The 20,138-nt window shown below is 43.8% G+C and overlaps 1 protein-coding gene across 3 annotated transcripts in view; it reads left to right on the forward strand.

Annotated features, from left to right (window-relative positions):
* The window catches only part of MTCL2 (microtubule crosslinking factor 2), a 120,066-nt gene that overhangs the window by 56,508 nt on the left and 43,420 nt on the right, over positions 1 to 20,138 (forward strand). The gene's annotated exons all lie outside the window — the stretch shown is intronic.

Consider the following 20,138-nt stretch of genomic DNA (forward strand, 5'->3'; position numbering starts at 1 on the left):
AACATCTCGCTATGTCTTATCCGCTTTAATTAATCTACCTAACCTTTACCTGTACACCCGATGCTAATGGTAAACCTTCTGCATGGTGATTACGCTAAAGAGTGGATGCTGCGATTCAAGTATGCATGAAATCTGTAGGACATTTATTTTTCCATTTGTGTTTTAGACCTCATTCAGATTTTTTTTTTGCTACACGTGTATTCTGTCCTTATATTTCACAGATCAAAACACTTACCCATTGTGATATACAGAACTGTTCATACATATAGGTTTTTGGGTCCATGAATATTAAAGATGTGTTTCCTGTCCATTCTTAACACTGTAATGACTCATTCAAATGTCTGTTTTTGGCTTACGAGTGCTATTTGTGTTTTTAATGCACTCTTAGCTATAATAGTGAGTGGGGTCATTCACATGTCTGTGATTTTCCGAAAAATGCAAAATCTCTGCAGCCGGTGCAATTTAGATCTAATGTTGGATCAAAATCCGTAATGTAAATCTATGGGTCCATGAAAAAAATGGATGCCGTTTTGAGTGCAGTCAGATTATCACAGACGGTTGGCTAGAAAAAAAGATGAAGTTTTTTTTTCATGGGAGATACATATGTACTGTATATATAATTTGTGTGTTTGGAGAGGAAAGTCTCCAGGTGGTGGCTCCAGGAAGAGCTGAAGACATATGGTGGTCTGAGTGGGCCAAACTTGCAAACATAAGGACTTTGCGGAACTTTATTCTTTGTTTTGCCGTTATGCCGGAATGGCCATGTTTATATTATAAACCCTGCTTTGGTTTATGCTGTCCCATAATAAACCAGCAGGTGATTTACTTAAGAAGTGTTCCTGTGTCTTACCTCTGAAAGCAGCTCCCTTTATTCTTCTTCTACATGAAAAAAATTCTGAATGATACATTGGTGGATCTTTATTTTTTATTTATTTATTTTTTTTTTTGCGTGTACATAAAATTGAGGTTAGCCTGCAGTGTACGGATGTGAAAAGCATTTTTGAGACCCTTTTGTCATAATGGGACACTGGACCAGATGTGCATTCACTAGCTTTTTTATTGAGTGCTCAAATCCTAGACCACATAAAGGAACTGACTACAGCAAATTAAAAAGAAGGTTACCGTAGTCCAGAAATAAGTCGATGAGAAGCTATTTTATACTCCCTTGCCCGCCCTCTCCTTTTTGGCAGAATATCAATATTGTTGCCTGCAGCATTGGATTGGCCTAAATTACATTGGGGCACGGCTGTAAATTGAGGGCTTTTGGTGATCACAGCAGCATAAACTGCATCAGCGAAGCCGCAGAGCCGTTAATTGTCATACGGATTACTGCAAAGCTACCATGATAGTGAGTCATTTACCACTAATAACCAGGATGACGGCTAGAATGTGATTACTGACCTGTTTTTAAAATTCTACAGTCAGGTGAGGCGTAATATTTAGTATGGAAAACCAGACAACCGAATATTCAAGCAGGGCAGATTTCAATAAAAAGAATACAGTATGTTCTATGAATGTCCTGAAAGACAGGAGCGAAGTAGACTACAAGGAACGTAAAGCGAGATACTGTCCAGTAACCAGACTTCTAGTAAATGTCCCTTTTGTGATTGTACTGAGCCAGTACTACCCTTTTTATGATCCAGAGATTGAGGTGTAATTGGTTTACAGCAATAAAATCCTTGTTCTATTCACTCAGACCCTTTATGCCCTGGGGCTGAAGTCGTAACTAATTATTGCATTATACTCTGCAGCTCTTTGTTCTTCAAGGCGTGAAAGATTAGCTAACTATACAAATGTGTTGCTTCTATGGATTTGTTAACTGCAAAAGTAGGTTATTATAGTATTAATTCAGCTTGTGCTGTAGTGGCAAATTAAAGTTTGGGCACCTCTGGTCAAAATTTGTGTTATTTTGAACAGTTAAGCAAGTTGAAGATGAAATGATTTCTAAAAGGCCTAAAGTAAAAAAAGACACATTTCCTTTGTATTTTAGGCAAAAAATATATAGTCGTTTTTTTTTTTTTTCATTTTAAAAACTACCAGAGGGAAAGTTGACCTAAGCAAAATTTTGAGCACCCTTGGAGATTTGTGTGCTCAAATAACTTTAACCAAGTTTCAGATCTTACTTAAGGTACCGTCACATTTAGCGACGCTCCAGCGATATAGACAACGATCCGACCTAAACTAGATCGCTGGAGCGTCGCTGTTTAGGTCGCTGTAGAGATGTCAAACACAGCAACTCCAGAACGATGCAGGAACGATCCAGTGACGTAACGGCGACTCACTTCTCGTTCTCGCTGGTTGTTAGCTCCATGTAAAAACATTGCTGGCATCGTTGCTTTTGCTGTCAAACATGACGATACACGCCGACCTGACGACCAAATAAAGTTCTGGCCTTTCTGCTCCGACCAGCGATGGCACAGCAGGATCCTGATCGCTGCTGCGTGTCAAACACAACGATATCGCTATCCAGGACGTTGCAACGTCACGGATCGTTGTCGTTGTAAAGTTGCTCAGTGTGAAGGTACCTTTAGCCTTTTAGGGTTATGGTTTGTTCCCTATCATTGTTGGGAAAGGCCAGGTGATGCAAATTTCCTAGCTTTATAAAGACCCACCTCTTTTAACCTTGTGCCAAAAAACTCAACAGCCATGGGTTCTTCTAAGCAGCTGCCTAGCACTCTGAAAATGAAAATGGTTGAGGTTCTAAAAGCAGGAGAAGGCTATAAACAGATGACAAGTTGACCTTGGTTTTCAAGTTGACCTTTCCTCAGTTCAAAATGTAATTACTGTATATACTCGAGTATAAGCCGACCCGAGTATGAGCCGACCCCCCTAATTTTGCCACAAAAAAACTGGGAAAACTTAATGACTCGAGTATAAGCCTAGGGTGGAAAATGCAGCAGCTACCGGTGAATGTCAAAAGTAAAAATAGATACCAATAAAAGTAAAATTAATTGAGAGATCAGTAGGTTAAGTGTTTGTGAATATCCATATTGAATCAGGAGCCCCATATAAAGCTCCATAAAGTTTATGATGGCCCCATAAGATGCTCCATATTAAAATATGCCTCATAATAATCCTGCATAAAGGTTAATAATGGCCCCATAAGATGCTCCATAGACACATTTGCCAAATATAATGCTGCACAAATGTTGATTATGGCCCCATAAGATACTCCATAAAGATATTTGCCCCATATAGTGCTGCACAAACCTTGATTATGGCCCCATAAGATGCTCAATACAGAAACTTGCCCCATATAATGCTCCACAAACGTTAATTATGGCTCCATAAGATGCTCCATAAAGATATTTGCCCCATATTGTGCTGCACAAACGCTATGGCCCCATACAGACACTTGCCCCATATAGTGCTGCACAAACGTTGATTATGGCTCCATACAGACACTTGCCCCATATAATGCTGCACAACGTTATGGCCCCATAAGATGCTCCATACAGACACTTGCCCCATTTGCTGCTGCTGCTGCGATAAAAAAATATATCACATACTCACCTCTCCGTCGCTCAGGCCCCCGGCACTTTCAATAATCACCTGACTTCGTTCTGGCACCGCTCCATCTTCAGCGTCTTCTGCACTGACATTCAGGCAGAGTGCACGCTCTAACCACGTCATCGCGCCCTCTGACCTGAGCGTCACTGCAGAAGATGCTGAAGACGGAGTGGCGCTGGAACAAGGAACAGGGGAATATTGCACAGCGCTCCCTTTACGTTATACTCACCTGCTCCTGGCGCGGTGCAGTCCCTGCTTCCCCGGCGCTGCAGCTTCTTCCTGTACTGAGCGGTCACCGTTACTGATCATTACAGTAATGAATATGCGGCTCCACCCCTATGGGAGGTGGAGCCGCATATTCATTACTATAATGAGCGGTACCATGTGACCGCTCAGTACAAGAAGAAGCCGGGGAGCCAGGGACCGCGCCAGGAGCAGGTGAGTATAATTAGACAGCCCCCGCTCCCCCTCCCCTGCCGACCTCTGGGTATGACTCGAGTATAAGCCGAGAGGGGAACTTTCAGCCCCAAAAAATGGGCTGAAAATCTCGGCTTATACTCGAGTATATACAGTAGTTAAGAAATGGTAGTTAACAGGAACAGTGGAGGTAAAGAAAGTCTGGAAGACTAAGCAAAATTTCAGTGAAAGCTGTTAGTAGGATTTGCTAGAGATGCAAATAAGAACCTCCACTTGACTTGTCTATATTATCACACACACTGTTTCAAGCAGGTGCAGGGAAAAACATCAAAGTCTATAAACGCACAGTGTAGATATTGGATACAACTTAAGAGTCTGTAGTTAACCTCAGAGGAGAATGTAATCAACGGAGAAGTCTGTGAAGCACAGTTACACTTGAGGATGCTTGAAAACAAGTCCTTGTCTAGTCCATACACGGATAAATATATATAAGTCAGTTCAAATACTATAGTAACTCATTCAGGGAGGCCTGGGTAGAAAGTTTCAAATATTTGCAGAGCAGCAGCTTATGTGTACAACAAATGCAGGTGAAAGCAACAGGAACAGCCAGAAGCAGGAGGACTACAGGAAACCAGTGTATGCAGCAGAACCTCTGAGAGCGAAGAAACAGGATATCCACACGGGTTCGCAGAAGCAGGTAGAAAGCCAGGAAGCCTCCTGGGTCAGGAGCTGGACGCAAGCAGAATACTCTAGCACAGACTAAAGGCTGGGGTGGGGTTATAAGGCAGGAAGACATGGGGCACATGAGACAAAAGACATCATCTTGAAAGAGGGCAGGAATGCCCAAAAGGTAGTAGAGTCCTGACACCTGTACAAATATGGCCTTCATGGAAGAGTCATTCGAAATAAACCTCTCATGTGTCCTCATCATAAAATTCAGCATGAACAGTATGCAAAAGTACATCTAAACAAGCGTGATGCATTTTGGAAACAAGTCCTGTGGACCAGTGCGGATAAAATAGAACTCTTTGACCACCATGATCAAAGGCATGTGTGGAGAAGAAAGAGCACAGAATTTCTGGAAAAGAACTTCTCGCCAACCATTAACCCCTTTCTGACATCGGACGTACTATCCCATCGAGGTGGGGTGGGCCCCTATGACCACCGATGGGATAGTACGTCCACCGCGATCGTCGGCGCTCACGGGGGGGGGGCGCGGCCGATCGCGGCCGGGTGTCAGCTGCCTATCGCAGCTGACATCCGGCACTATGTGCCAGGAGCGGTCACGGACCGCCCCCGGCACATTAACCCCCGGCACACCGCGATCAAACATGATCGCGATGTGCCGGCGGTGCAGGGAAGCATCGCGCAGGGAGGTGGCTCCCTGCGGGCTTCCCTGAGCCCCCCGCAGCAACGCGATGTAATCGCGTTGCTGCGAGGGTCTTACCTCCCTCCCTGCCTGCTCCAGACCCGGATACAAGATGGCCGCGGATCCGGGTCCTGCAGGGAGGGAGGTGGCTTCACAGAGCCTGCTCAGAGCAGGCACTGTGAAGCCTGCAGCACTGTAAAGCCCCCGTCACACATAGCGAGATCGCTAGCGAGATCGCTGCTGAGTCACAAGTTTTGTGATGCAACAGCGACCTCAGTAGCGATCTCGCTATGTGTGACACGTAGCAGCGACCAGGCCCCTGCTGTGAGATTGCTGGTCGTGTCGGAATGGCCTGGACCGTTTTTTGATCGTTGGGTAGCACACATCGCTGTGTTTGACACCTTACCAACGACCTCGTTGACAGGACGTCCCATTGAATCGTCATGAAATAGCATCGTTGTACAGTTCGCCGCATCGCTGCTGCGTCGTTGGGGAGATCTCACTGTGTGACATCTCACCAGCGACCACATAGCGATGCAGCAACGATCCCTGACAGGTCGTATCGTTGTCGGGATCGCTTAAGCGTCGCTATGTGTGACGGGGCCTTTAGTCAGATCGGTGATCTGACAGAGTGCTGTGCAAACTGTCAGATCACCGATCTGTGATGTCCCCCCCCTGAGACAAAGTAAAAATAAAAATTATTTCCAAATGTGTTAAAAAAAAAAAAAAAAAATATTATTCCCATAAATACATTTCTTTATCTAAATAAATAAAAAAAAAACAATAAAAGTACATATATTTAGTATCGCCGCGTCCGTAACGGCCCGATCTATAAAACTGGCCCACTAGTTAATCCCTTCAGAAAACACCGTAAGAAAAAAAAAAAAAAAAGAGGCAAAAAACAACGCTTTATTATCATACCGCCGAACAAAAAGTGGAATAACACGCGATCAAAAAGACAGATATAAATAACCATGGTACCGCTGAAAACGTCATCTTGTCCCGCAAAAAACGAGCCCCCATACAGCATCATCAGCAAAAAAATAAAAAAGTTATAGTCCTGAGAATAAAGCGATGCAAAAATAATTATTTTTTCTATAAAATAGTTTTTATCGTATAAAAGCGCCAAAACATTAAAAAAATAATATAAATGAGGTGTCGCTGTAATCGTACTGACCAGAAGAATAAAACTGCTTTATCAATTTTACCAAACGCGGAACGGTATAAACGCATCCCACAAAAGAAATTCATGAATAGCTGGTTTTTGGTCATTCTGCCTCACAAAAATCGGAATAAAAAGCGATCAAAAAATGTCACGTGCCCGAAAATGTTACCAATAAAAACGTCAACTCGTCCCGCAAAAAACAAGACCTCACATGACTCTGTGGACCAAAATATGGAAAAATTATAGCTCTCAAAATGTGGTAACGCAAAAAATATTTTTTGCAATAAAAAGCGTCTTTCAGTGTGTGACGGCTGCCAATCATAAAAATCCGCTAAAAAACCCGCTATAAAAGTAATTCAAACCCCCCTTCATCACCCCCTTAGTTAGGGAAAAATTAAAAAAATGTATTTATTTCCATTTTCCGGTTAGGGCTAGGGTTACGGCTACAGTTTGGGTTGGGGCTAAAGTTACAGTTAGGGTTTAGATTACATTTACAGTTGGGAATAGGGTTGGGATTAGGGTTAGGGGTGTGTCAGGGTTAGAGGTGTGGTTAGGGTTACTGTTGGGATTAGGGTTAGGGGTGTGTTTGGATTAGGGTTTCAGTTATAATTGGGGGGTTTCCACTGTTTAGGCACATCAAGGGCTCTCCAAACGCGACATGGCGTCCGATCTCAATTCCAGCCAATTCTGCGTTGAAAAAGTAAAACAGTGCTTCTTCCCTTCCGAGCTCTCCCGTGTGCCCAAACAGGGGTTTACCCCAACATATGGGGTATCAGCGTACTCAGGACAAATAGGACAACAACTTTTGGCGTCCAATTTCTCCTGTTACCCTTGGGAAAATACAAAACTGGGGGCTAAAAAATAATTTTTGTGGGAAAAAAAAAGATTTTTTTATTTTCACGGCTCTGCGTTATAAACTGTAGTGAAACACTTGGGGGTTCAAAGTTCTCACAACACATCTAGATAAGTTCCCTTGGGGGTCTAGTTTCCAATATGGGGTCACTTGTGGGGGGTTTCTACTGTTTAGGTACATTAGGGGTTCTGCAAACGCAATGTGACGCCTGCAGACCATTCCATCTAAGTCTGCATTCCAAATGGAGCTCCTTCCCTTCCGAGCCCTCCCATGCGCCCAAACAGCGGTTCCCCCCCACAAATGGGGTATCAGCGCACTCAGGACAAATTGGACAACAAATTTTGGGGTCCAATTTCTCCTGTTACCCTCGGGAAAATACAAAACTGGGGGCTAAAAAAATAATTTTTGTGAAAAAATTTTTGTTTTATTTTTACGGCTCTGCATTATAAACTTCTGTGAAGCACTTGGTGGGTCAAAGTGCTCACCACACATCTAGATAAGTTCCTTAGGGGGTCTACTTTCCAAAATGGTGTCACTTGTGGGGGGTTTCAATGTTTAGGCACATCAGTGGCTCTCCAAACGCAACATGGCGTCCCATCTCAATTCCTTTCAATTTTGCATTGAAAAGTCAAACGGCGCTCCTTCCCTTCCGAGCTCTCCCATCCGCCCAAACAGTGGTTTACCCCCACATGTGGGGTATTGGTGTACTCAGGACAAATTGTACAACAATGTTTGGGGTCCATTTTCTCCTGTTACCCTTGGTAAAATAAAACAAATTGGAGCTGAATTAATTTTTTTGTGAAAAAAAGTTAAATGTTCATTTTTATTTAAACATTCAAAAAATTCCTGTGAATCACCAGAAGGGTTAATAAACTTCTTGAATATGGTTTTGAGCACCTTGAGGGGTGTAGTTTTTAGAAAGGTGTCACACTTGGATATTTTCTATCATATAGACCCCTCAAAATGACTTCAAATGAGATGTGGTCCCTAAAAAAAAAAATGGTGTTGTAGAAATGAGAAATTGCTGGTCAACTTTTCACCCTTATAACTCCCTAACAAAAAAAAATTTTGGTTCCAAAATTGTGCTGATGTAAAGTAGACATGTGGGAAATTTTATTTGTTAAGTACCGTATATACTCGAGTATAAGCCGAGATTTTCAGCCCAAATTTTAGGGCTGAAAGTGCCCCCCTCGGCTTATACTCGAGTCACGGTAGCGGTGGGGTCGGCAGGTGAGGGGCTGAGGGCGCTGAGGCATACTTACCTAGTCCCAGCGATCCTCGCGCTGTCCCTGCCGTCCCACGGGCTTCGGCGCTGCAGCTTCTTCCTCTCTTCAGCGGTCACGTGGGACCGCTCATTACAGAAATGAATAAGCGGCTCCACCTCCCATAGGGGCGGAGCCGCTTATTCATTTCTCTAATCAGCGGTGCCGGTGACCGCTGATAGAGAAAGAAGCTGCAGCGCCGAAGACAGGAGGGGACAGCGCGAGGATCGCCAGGACTAGGTGAGTATGTTATATTCACCTGTCCTCGTTCCAGCCGCCGGGCGCCGATCCATCTTCCCGGCCGGCGCCTCCATCTTCCCGGCGTCTGCGCTCTCTGACTGATCAGGCAGAGGGCGCGATGACGCATACAGTGTGCGCGGCGCCCTCTGCCTGATCAGTCAGAGCAGAGACGCCGGGAAGATGGAGGCGCCGGAACGAGACGCTGGGAGCTGCAATCAAGGGAGGTGAGTATGTGTTTTTTTTTTTTTATTGCAGCAGTAGCAGCGGCAGCACAGATTAATGTGGAGCATCTATGGGGCACAGTGAACGGTGCAGAGCACCGTATAAGGCACAGCTAAGGGGCACAATGAACGGTGCAGAGCACCGTATAAGGCACAGCTAGGGGGCACAATGAACGGTGCAGAGCACCGTATAAGGCACAGCTAGGGGGCACAATGAACGGTGCAGAGCACCGTATAAGGCACAGCTAGGGGGCACAATGAACGGTGCAGAGCACCGTATAAGGCACAGCTAGGGGGCACAGTGAACGGTGCAGAGCACTATATGGGGCACAGCTATGGGGAAATATGAATGGTGTAGAGCACTATATGGCACAGCTATGGGGAAATAATGATCTATTTTTATTTTTGAAATTCACCGGTAAATGCTGCATTTCCACCCTAGGCTTATACTCGAGTCAATAAGTTTTCCCAGTTTTTTGTGGCAAAATTAGGGGGTCGGCTTATACTCGGGTCGGCTTATACTCGAGTATATACGGTATTTTGTGTGACATATCTCTGTGATTTAATTGTATAAAAATTAAAAGTTGGAAAATTGTGAAATTTTCATAATTTTCGCCAAATTTCCGTTTTTTCACAAATAAACGCAGGTACTATCAAAGAATTTTTACCATTGTCATGAAGTATAATATGTCACGAGAAAACAATGTCAGAATCACTGAGATCCGTTGAAGCGTTCCAGAGTTATAACCTCATAAAGGGACAATGGTCCGAATTGTAAAAATTGGCCCGGTCATTAACGTGCAAACCACCCTTGGGGGTAAAGGGGTTAAGCATAGAGGTGAATTAATCATGCTTTGGAGTTATGTTGCAGCCAATGGTACTGGGAACATTTCTTGACTTGAGGGAAGAATGGATTCAATGACATTTCAACAAATTCTTGATGCAAACATAACACCATCTGTAAAAAAGCTGAAGTTGAAAAGAGGATTTCTTCTACAAATGGATAATGATCCTAAACACATGCCAAATCCATAATGGGCTACCTCAAAAGGCGAAAGCTGAAGGGTTTACAATGGCCCTCACAGTCCCCTGATCTGGACATCATCAAAAATATGTGGCTAGACCTTAAAATAGCCGTGTATGCAAGATGACCAGGAAGAACTAGAAGAAATTTCCAAGGAAGAATGGATGAAAATCCCTCAAACAAGAAATGAAAGACTTACCTGGCTACAAAAAGCATTTACAAGCTGTGATGCTTCCAAAAAGGGGGTGTTACTAGGTAGTAACCATGCAGGGCGCCCACATTTTTTGCATCAGCCAATTTTCCTTTCTGGACTTTTTAAGATGTAACAGATGAGAAAACAAATGATATCTACATAATATAGTATTTTGCCTAAAATATAAAGGAAATGTGTCATCCTTAACTTTAGGCCTTTTAGAGATAATTTCATCTTCATCTTGCATAACTGTACACAATAATGGTAGTTTTGACCAGGGGTGCCCAAAGTTTTACATGCCACTGTACCTATAAATTCTTCCTTGGAAGAAGGCTGCAATAATAGCACGTAATAATGGTGGTATTACATGAAAAGGGTGGTGCATACATTCATGTTATGGTGGTGGACTGCCATGTATATGCTTGTATCCCAATTTCTTGTCGTTTCAAAGGGACCATAAAAATAGAATATAAAGGGGCTGCACACTTCAATTTTATTTTAAAATGGTCAGCATGGAAAAAGTAATAATGGTTACCTCACCAATGTCCCAAGATTTCCTGGGTTCCCCAGTAGCCTCTACTTCCTTGTCCCTCTGGATGCACAGATAATGTGCTCAATCAATGACTGGCCACAGTGCTGCTATGCCTCAGCTAGTAATTGGCTGAGGGTCATTTCTTCTTAAACGAGACCAGGGGAAAAAAAAAAAAAGAGTGAGGGTTCTAGGAAACTTTGAGTCTACAGTAGTTTCCTGTAGAAGAGAAAAGTGTAGGGTGAGCTCTTGGGCTGACAGGTGCCTTGCAACTACGGTGGGCCTTCAGAACTAGCTCTAAGGCGAAAGTCGGTGTCAAGAGCTTGCCCCGCACTCTTCTCTTTTACAGGAGACTTCTTCTTCTTCTTTTTTTTTCCTGGTCTCGTTTAACACTAAAACCCTATCTTGATCAACATCTCTGACAATCAGTCACTCCTGCCAAACATAGTGTTGGATGAACCCATCGATATTGGAGGGTGCGTGCAACATTTATCTCAATATTATGAATTAACCTCTTAAGCCCCCCAGCCCATACATATTTTATATATTGCAATAACAGGATTTGAGACTATCATGTAACTGGTTAGCCTTGTTTAGCTGTACTTGTTTTGTTTTTCTTTCCTACATAAAAGGTACATCAACACAGGAATAAGAGAAATTGGCACAATTCCTCCTTTCACATTTTTCCTCTTTGATTCCTATTGAGCCTCTTTTTGCTATATCTACTATATAATTGTCTTAGGGTCACTTCCGTCTTTCTGTCTGTCCTTCTGTCATGGATATTCATTGGCCGCGGCCTCTGTCTGTCATGGAATCCAAATTACTGATTGGTCGTGGCAAAACGCCCACGACCATTGCCACAACCAATCAGCGACGGGCGCAGTCCGGCGGCAACATGGCCGCTCCTTCCTCCCCGCAGTCAGTGCCCACTCCGTACTCCCCTCCAGTCAGCCCTCAAATAGGGTTAATGCCAGCGTTACCGCAGTGTAACGCAATCCGGTTACGCAGCTATTAACCCTGTGTAACCAACTTTTTTACTATTGATGATGCATATGCAGCATCAATAGTAAAAAGATCTACTGTTACAAATAATAATAAAAAAAAAAGTTATTCTCACCCTCCGACGTGTCGTCCTGTCCTCGGCAGTGCAAGCGGCAGGTTCCGGTGCTAAGGATGCTATGCGAGAAGGACCTGCCATGACGTCACGCTCATACCAAACCTGGGACCGGAAGCTGCCGCGTGCACCGCACACAGGCGACAGGACTACAAGGGGCCCTTCAGAAGGTGAGTATGTTTATTTTTTAACCTGTTACATACGTGGCTGGGCAATATACTACGTAGCTGGGCAAAATACTACGTGACTGGGCAATAAACTATGTGACTGGGCATTATACTACGTGGCTGGGCAATATACTACGTAGCTGGGCAATATACTACGTAGCTGGGCAATATACTATGTGACTGGGCATTATACTACGTGACTGGGCAATATACTACGTGACTGGGCAATATACTTCGTGACTGGGCAATATACTACGTGGCTGGACAATACTACGTGGCTCTGTGCTGTATACTACGTGGCTGGGCAATATACTACGTGGCTGGACAATACTACGTGGCTGGGCAATATACTACGTGACTGGGCAATATACTACGTGGCTGGGCAATATACTACGTGACTGGGCAGTATACTACGTGGCTGGGCAATATACTACGTGGCTGGGCAATATACTATGTGACTGGGCAAAATACTACGTGACTGGGCAATATACTACGTGACTGGGCAATATACTACGTGACTGGGCAATATACTACGTGGCTGGGCAATATACTACGTGACTGGGCAGTATACTACGTGGCTGGGCAATATACTACGTGGCTGGGCAATATACTATGTGACTGGGCAAAATACTACGTGACTGGGCAATATAGATAAACAACTACTGACATATTGGAAACACTAACAGAAATAATGATCCTGTAACCAGGATCTAAATGAGAGCGCGAATCGCTACTCCAAAATATGAATAACACCTACAAAAGAAACAGGAGTCTAAACTCTCAAAAATATAAGTATAGTGAAAAGATTGAGCTCAAATGCCAGTGACATCATATCAAAAAAAGTTTTATTTGTACAAAAAGCTCACTCACAAGTAATGGCAAAAAATAGCCAAAATGTAATAACAAGACAAAGATGAAAGGAACAGGAACAAGAATAAAAACATATGCAAACAGCCACTCAGGGTGTCTCTGTAGCAGAAAGCCCAGGGAAATGTGATCTAATAGATAAAGACACACATCCTAATAAATGTGCACACCAACTGGTGCTAGGGAGCACATACCAGCAAATTGCTGGTTCCACTGTATGTATAAGGTATGTGGACCCACCGGCTGACTGAAAAATGACAAGTGCTTACCCATGTGGGAGAGAGACCGTGACTGGCTGAAGGCAGGAGGACCCCGACGCGCGTTTCGCGTGGTTGGCTTCCTCGGGGGGCAATATACTACGTGACTGGGCATTATACTACGTGGCTGGGCAATATACTACGTAGCTGGGCAATATACTACGTAGCTGGGCAATATACTATGTGACTGGGCATTATACTACGTGACTGGGCAATATACTACGTGACTGGGCAATATACTACGTGACTGGGCAATATACTACGTGGCTGGGCAATATACTACGTGGCTGGGCAATATACTACGTGACTGGGCAATATACTACGTGGCTGGGCAATATACTATGTGACTGGGCAGTATACTACGTGGCTGGGCAATATACTATGTGACTGGGCAGTATACTACGTGGCTGGGCAATATACTATGTGACTGGGCAGTATACTACGTGGCTGGGCAATATACTACGTGGCTGGGCAATATACTACGTGGCTGGGCAATATACTACGTGGCTGGGCAATATACTACGTGACTGGGCATTATACTACGTGGCTGGGCAATATACTACGTGGCTGGGCAATATACTACATGGCTGGGCAATGTACTACGTGGCTGGACAATACTACGTGGCTGGGCAATATACTACGTGACTGGGCAGTATACTACGTGACTCTGTGCTGTATACTACGTGGCTGGGCAATATACTACGTGGTTAGGCAATATGCTACGTGACTGGGCAGTATACTACGTGGCTGGGCAATATACTACGTGGCTGGGCAATATACTACGTGGCTGGGCAATATACTACGTGGCTGGGCAATATACTACGTGGCTGGGCAATATACTACGTGACTGGGCAATATACTACGTGGCTGGGCAATATACTACGTGGCTGGGCAATATACTACGTGGCTGGGCAATATACTACGTGACTGGGCAATATACTACGTGACTGGGCAATATACTACGTGGCTGGGCAATATACTACGTGGCTGGGCAATATACTACGTGGCTGGGCAATATACTACGTGACTGGGCAATATACTACGTGACTGGGCAGTATACTACGTGGCTGGGCAATATACTACGTGGCTGGGCAATATACTACGTGGCTGGGCAATATACTACGTGGCTGGGCAATATACTACGTGACTGGGCAATATACTACGTGGCTGGGCAATATACTACGTGACTGGGCAGTATACTACGTGGCTGGGCAGTATACTACGTGGCTGGGCAATATTCTACGTGGCTGGGCAATATACTACGTGACTGGGCATTATACTACGTGGCTGGGCAATATACTACATGGCTGGGCAATGTACTACGTGGCTGGACAATACTACGTGGCTGGGCAATATACTACGTGACTGGGCAGTATACTACGTGGCTCTGTGCTGTATACTACGTGGCTGGGCAATATACTACGTGGTTAGGCAATATACTACGTGGCTGGGCAATATACTACGTGGCTCTGTGCTGTACACTACGTGGCTGGGCAATATACTACGTGACTGGGCAGTATACTACGTGGCTCTGTGCTGTATACTACGTGGCTGGGCAATATACTACGTGGTTAGGCAATATACTACGTGGCTGGGCAATATACTACGTGGCTCTGTGCTGTACACTACGTGGCTGGGCAATATACTACATGGCCATGCATATTCTAGAATACCCGATGCGTTAGAATCGGGCCACCATCTAGTTTCTTTGTTTTATTATAGGACCTTTTTTATTTTATTCCTTCTGCTGCAATCCTCAATACTTCAGAGACAAGGTTTATCACTATGATAGGGACAGTAGCCTTGACATCAACCAAGTGTTATCTCATCTAACGAAAAATATAAAGTGGCAGCACGGATGTCGATGGCATTCTCGTCACACTTTACGTGTTAGAAAGCCTTGCATGATTTTCTGAATCTCCTATGTTCATAACATGAGGGCTACAGATACAATATTCCATAATAAATGTGTGCTTGGCTTTATTAGGTGTTTAAAATCACCCACTGTCGCTTTTAAGACAAGTCTGTGTTGGAATTTTCTCCAATATTCCATAGTCAAAGTCTCTTAGGAACAACTTTTTTCACATACCCTTTAATTACAGTTGACTAACCGTTTTAGCATGGTCATATTCTGGCTGATGGTCACTGTAGTGTCATAAAGGTTCCATTGCTATCACTAACTTGCTCTTTTTGTATGAGGAGTAATATGTCTGCCACTTTTGCTCCTCATTTGTACTACACAATGGCTTAATTTTGCTCAAGAGACTGTCTACAAACCTTGGCCCATATTTCAACACCATATTGTGAAAGTCGCTCAGGCTCATTTTTCGTTCTGCACTCGTCTGGTTGTTTTGTACATGTAATTTTAATAAGGCATATTGAAAACTTCACATGCCATACTAGGTTTGTTGGAAGCCACAAGGAGCATATTCCTCCATGTGCAGCGACAGATGTCTGCTCCTTTCACAGCCCTTCACCGATCTCTTGTGTGAAAGCAGACCAAGCTAATTGAGGTTATATTCTAATATTTCTCATCAGATTGGAAGCCACATATTTATATTCTGGTCTGAAACGTCGCAGCCATTGCTGCAAGTGTGAAATGAAGCCAGTGTACATGTGAGAAAACAAGAGTCAAAATACACACCATGCATATATTATCCTGTGGGCAGCAAATCTGGCTCCCAAATGGACCTCTGAGAGATACAAGTAGTATTCAGTGCTTCGTACTTACCATAGTCCTAACAGACTAGGGATTAACGGACCTTATTTAAGGGGAATCTGTCACCAGGTTTTTGCAATTTACGGTAAGTTGCGAGCAGCATGAGCTAGGCATGAGACCCTAATTCCAGTGATGAAGCACTAACTGAACTGCTTGCTGTCTTCTTGATAATCTCTGTTTTCTCTGCAAATCTAGCAGTTCTCTGAATGCTGAGCTCTGTATAACCCCGTCCACAGCACTAATTGGCAGCTTTTTGCCCATGAACGATACAGTCGGTTGTGGGTGTAGGATTATACAGAGCAGGAGGTCAACATGGCACAATATACCTAGTGATAATCTCCTATTGATAAAACACTGATTTTATTGAAACTGCAGTAAATGACACATCATTGGAATCAGGGTCTCTGTGTCTACATTATGCTGCTCTCAGATTAAACAGCAAACACCTTGTGACAGATTTAATGTAAAATCGACACTAAACCTAAAAATTGAATGTTAAAAATAAGCTGAAGATAAACTTGCCCACATTGTCTGTCATTCTGCAAGATTTTCTGCTTGATCCTAAAACAGTTTGCAAAACAACCCAAGAGAGAGCAGGAGTTATTTTTCACCATTTCCTTGCAGGAACTGGTGGTGGGATGGCTTAGAAACAACTTAACCCCTTCCCGACCTGTGACGCCACGCAGGCGTCATGAAAGTCGGTGCCAATCCGACCTGTGACTCCTATGTGGCGTCATGGAGGGATCGCGTCCCTGCAGATCGGGTGAAAGGGTTAACTCCAATTTCACCTGATCTGCAGGGACAGGGGGAGTTGTACTTTAGCCCATGGGGGGTGGCTTTGCCCCCACGTGGCTACGATCGCTCTGACTGTTTAAAGTGCAACAGCCAATCAGAGCAATTTGTAATATTTCACCTATGAAATTTGGTGAAATATTACAATCCAGCCATGATCGATGCTGCAATATCATCGGCCATGGCTGGAGACCGCGATCTGACCCCCCTACCGACTGACAGCGGCGATCTGCAGCCGCTGTCAGTCTTTCCTCCCCTCCGTTTTGTGCTCTGCTGCCCTCCGCTGCTTTACTCTCCGCTCCGGTGCCCCCTCCCCCCCGCTGTCCGATCCAACCCCCTGCACCGCTGGAGTCCCGGGGACCCTCCCGGTGCCCGTCCGGCATCTTCCATGGGTGCCGCCATCTTCCAAAATGGCGGGCGCAGTGCGCCCGCCGAATCTGCCGACTGGCAGATTTGTTACAGGTACATTTTAATCACTGTGATATAACCTATCACAGTGATCAAAATAAAAAAAAAAGTAAATAAAGCCCCCCCTTATCACACCCATAGGTAGGGAAAATAATGAAATAAATAAAATATATTTATTTTTCAACTAGGGTTAGAACTAGGATTAGGGTTAGGGTTATGGCTAGGGTTGCAATTAGGATAAGAAATAGGCTATGTGCACACGGTGCGGATTGGCCGCTGCGGATTCGTGGCAGTTTTCCATCATGTTTACAGTACCATGTAAACCTATGGAAAACCAAATCCGCTGTGCCCATGGTGCGGAAAATACCGTGCGGAAACGCTGCGTTGTATTTTCCGCAACATGTCAATTCTTTGTGTGGATTCCGCAACGTTTTACACCTGATCCTCAATAGGAATCCGCAGGTGAAATCCGCACAAAAAACACTGGAAATCCGCAGTAAATCCGCAAGTAAAACGTAGTGCGTTTTACCTGCAGATTTTTCAAAAACGATGTGGAAAAATCCGCACACGAATCCGCAATATGGGCACATAGCCTTAGGGTTAGGGCTGGAACTAAAGTTAGGGTTAGAATTAGGGTTAAGATTAGGGTTAGGGGTGTGTTGAGGTTAGGGTTAGGCTTGTGGTTAGGGTTGGGATTAGGGTTGGTTGTGTGTTGGGGTTAGGGTTGGGATTAGGGTTGTGATTACGTTTATGGTTAGAGTTAGGGGTGTGTTGGGGTTAGTGTTGGAGTTAGAATTGAGGGGTTTCCATTGTTTAGGCACATCAGGGGGTCTCCAATAACGACATGGCGCCACCATTGATTCCAACCAATCTTGCATTCAAAAAGTCAAATGGTGCTCCCTCCCTTCCGAGCCCCGACGTGTGCCCAAACAGTGGTTTACCCAAACATATGGGGCATAAGCGTACTCAGGAAAAATTGTACAACAATTTTGGGGGTCTAATTTCTCCTGTTACCCTTGGAAAAATAAAAAAATGGGGGCTAAAAAATTATTTTTGTGGGGAAAACGATTTTTTATTTTCACGGCTATGCGTTATAAAATTCTGCGAAGCACTTGGGGGTTCAAAGTGCTCACCACAAACCTAGATAAGTTCCTTGGGGGCTCTAGTTTCCAAAATGGGGTCATTTTGGGGGGTTTCTACTGTTTAGGCACATCAGGGGCTCTGCAAACGTAACATGACGCCCGCAGATCATTCTATCAAAGTCTGCATTCCAAAACATCACTACTTCCCTTCCGAGCTCTGCCGTGCGCCGAAATAGTGGTTTACCCCCACATATTGGGTATGAGCATACTCAGGACAAACTGGACAACAACTTTGGGGGTCCAATTTCTCCTGTTACCCTTGTGAAAATAAAAAATTCTTGGCTAAAATATAATTTTTGAGGAAAGAAAAATGATTTTTTATTTTCATGGCTCTGCGTTATAAACTTCTGTGAAGCACTTGTGGGTTTAAAGTGCTCATCACACATCTAGATGAGTTCCTTTAGGGGTCTAGTTTCCAAAATGGTGTCACTTGTCGGGGAGTTCAAATGTTTAGGCACATAGGGGCTCTCCAAACGCGACATGGTGTCCGCTAACGATTGGAGCTAATTTTTCATTCAAAAAGTCAAATGGCGCTCCTTCCCTTCCGAGCCTTGCCGTGTGCCCAAACAGTGGTTTACCCCCACATGAGGTATCGGTGGACTCAGGAGAAATTGCCCAACACATTTTAAGATCCATTTTATCCTGTAGCCCATGTGAAAACAAAAAAATTGAGGCTAAAAGAATTTTTTTGTGAAAAAAAAAAAGTACTTTTTCATTTTTACGGATCAATATGTGAAGTACCTGGGGGTTGACAGTGCTCACTATGCATCTAGATAAGTTCCTTAGGGGGTCTAGTTTCCAAAATGGGGTCACTTGTGGGGGAGCTCCAATGTTTAGGCACACAGGGGCTCTCCAAACACGACATGTTGTCCGCTAACAATTGGAGCTAATTTTTCATTCAAAAAGTCAAATGGCGCTCCTTCCCTTCCAAGCCTTGCCGTGTGCCCAAACAGTGGTTTACCCCCCACATATGAGGTATTGGTGTACTCAGGAAGAATTGCCCAACAAATTTTAGGATCCATTTTATCCTGTTACCCATGTGAAAACAAAAAAATTGAGGCTAAAAGAATTTTTTTGTGAAAAAAAAAAAAAAAGTACTTTTTCATTTTTACGGATCAATTTGTGAAGCACCTGGGGGTTGAACGTCCTCACTATGCATCTAGATAAGTTCGTTGTAGGGTCTAGTTTTTAAAATGGGGTCACTTGTGGGGGAGCTCCAATCTTTAGGCACACAGGGGCTCTCCAAACGCGACCTGGTGTCCGCTAAAGATTGGAGCCAATTTTTCATTCAAAAAGTAAAATGGCGCTCCTTCCCTTCCGAGCCCTGTTGTGCGGCCAAACAGTGATTCCCCCCCACATATGGGGTATTGGCGTACTCAGGACAATTTGTTCAACAACTTTCGGGCTCCAGTTTATCCTTTTACCCTTGGGAAAATAAAAAAAATTGTTGCTAAAAGTTCATTTTTGTGACTAAAAAGTTAAATGTTAATTTTTTTCCTTCCATGTTGCCTCTGCTGCTGTGAAGCACGTGAAGGGTTAATAAACTTCTGGAATGTGGTTTTGAGCACCTTGAGGGGTGCAGTTTTTAGAATGGTGTCACTTTTGGGTATTTTCAGCCATATAGACCCCTCAAACTGACTTCAAATGTGAGGTGGTCCCTAAAAAAAATGGTTTTGTAAATTTTGTTGTAAAAATGAGAAATTGCTGGTCAAATTTTAACCCCTATAACTTCCTAGCAAAAAAAAATGTTTCCAAAATTATGCGGATGTAATGTAGACATGTGGGAAATGTTATTTATTAATTATTTTGTGTCACATAACTCTCTGGTTTAACAGAATAAAAATTCAAAATTTGAAAATTGCAAAATTTTCTAAATTTTCGCCAAATTT

This window comes from Ranitomeya imitator, chromosome 2 (genome assembly GCF_032444005.1).
Source record: "Ranitomeya imitator isolate aRanImi1 chromosome 2, aRanImi1.pri, whole genome shotgun sequence".
Taxonomy (NCBI): domain Eukaryota; kingdom Metazoa; phylum Chordata; class Amphibia; order Anura; family Dendrobatidae; genus Ranitomeya; species Ranitomeya imitator.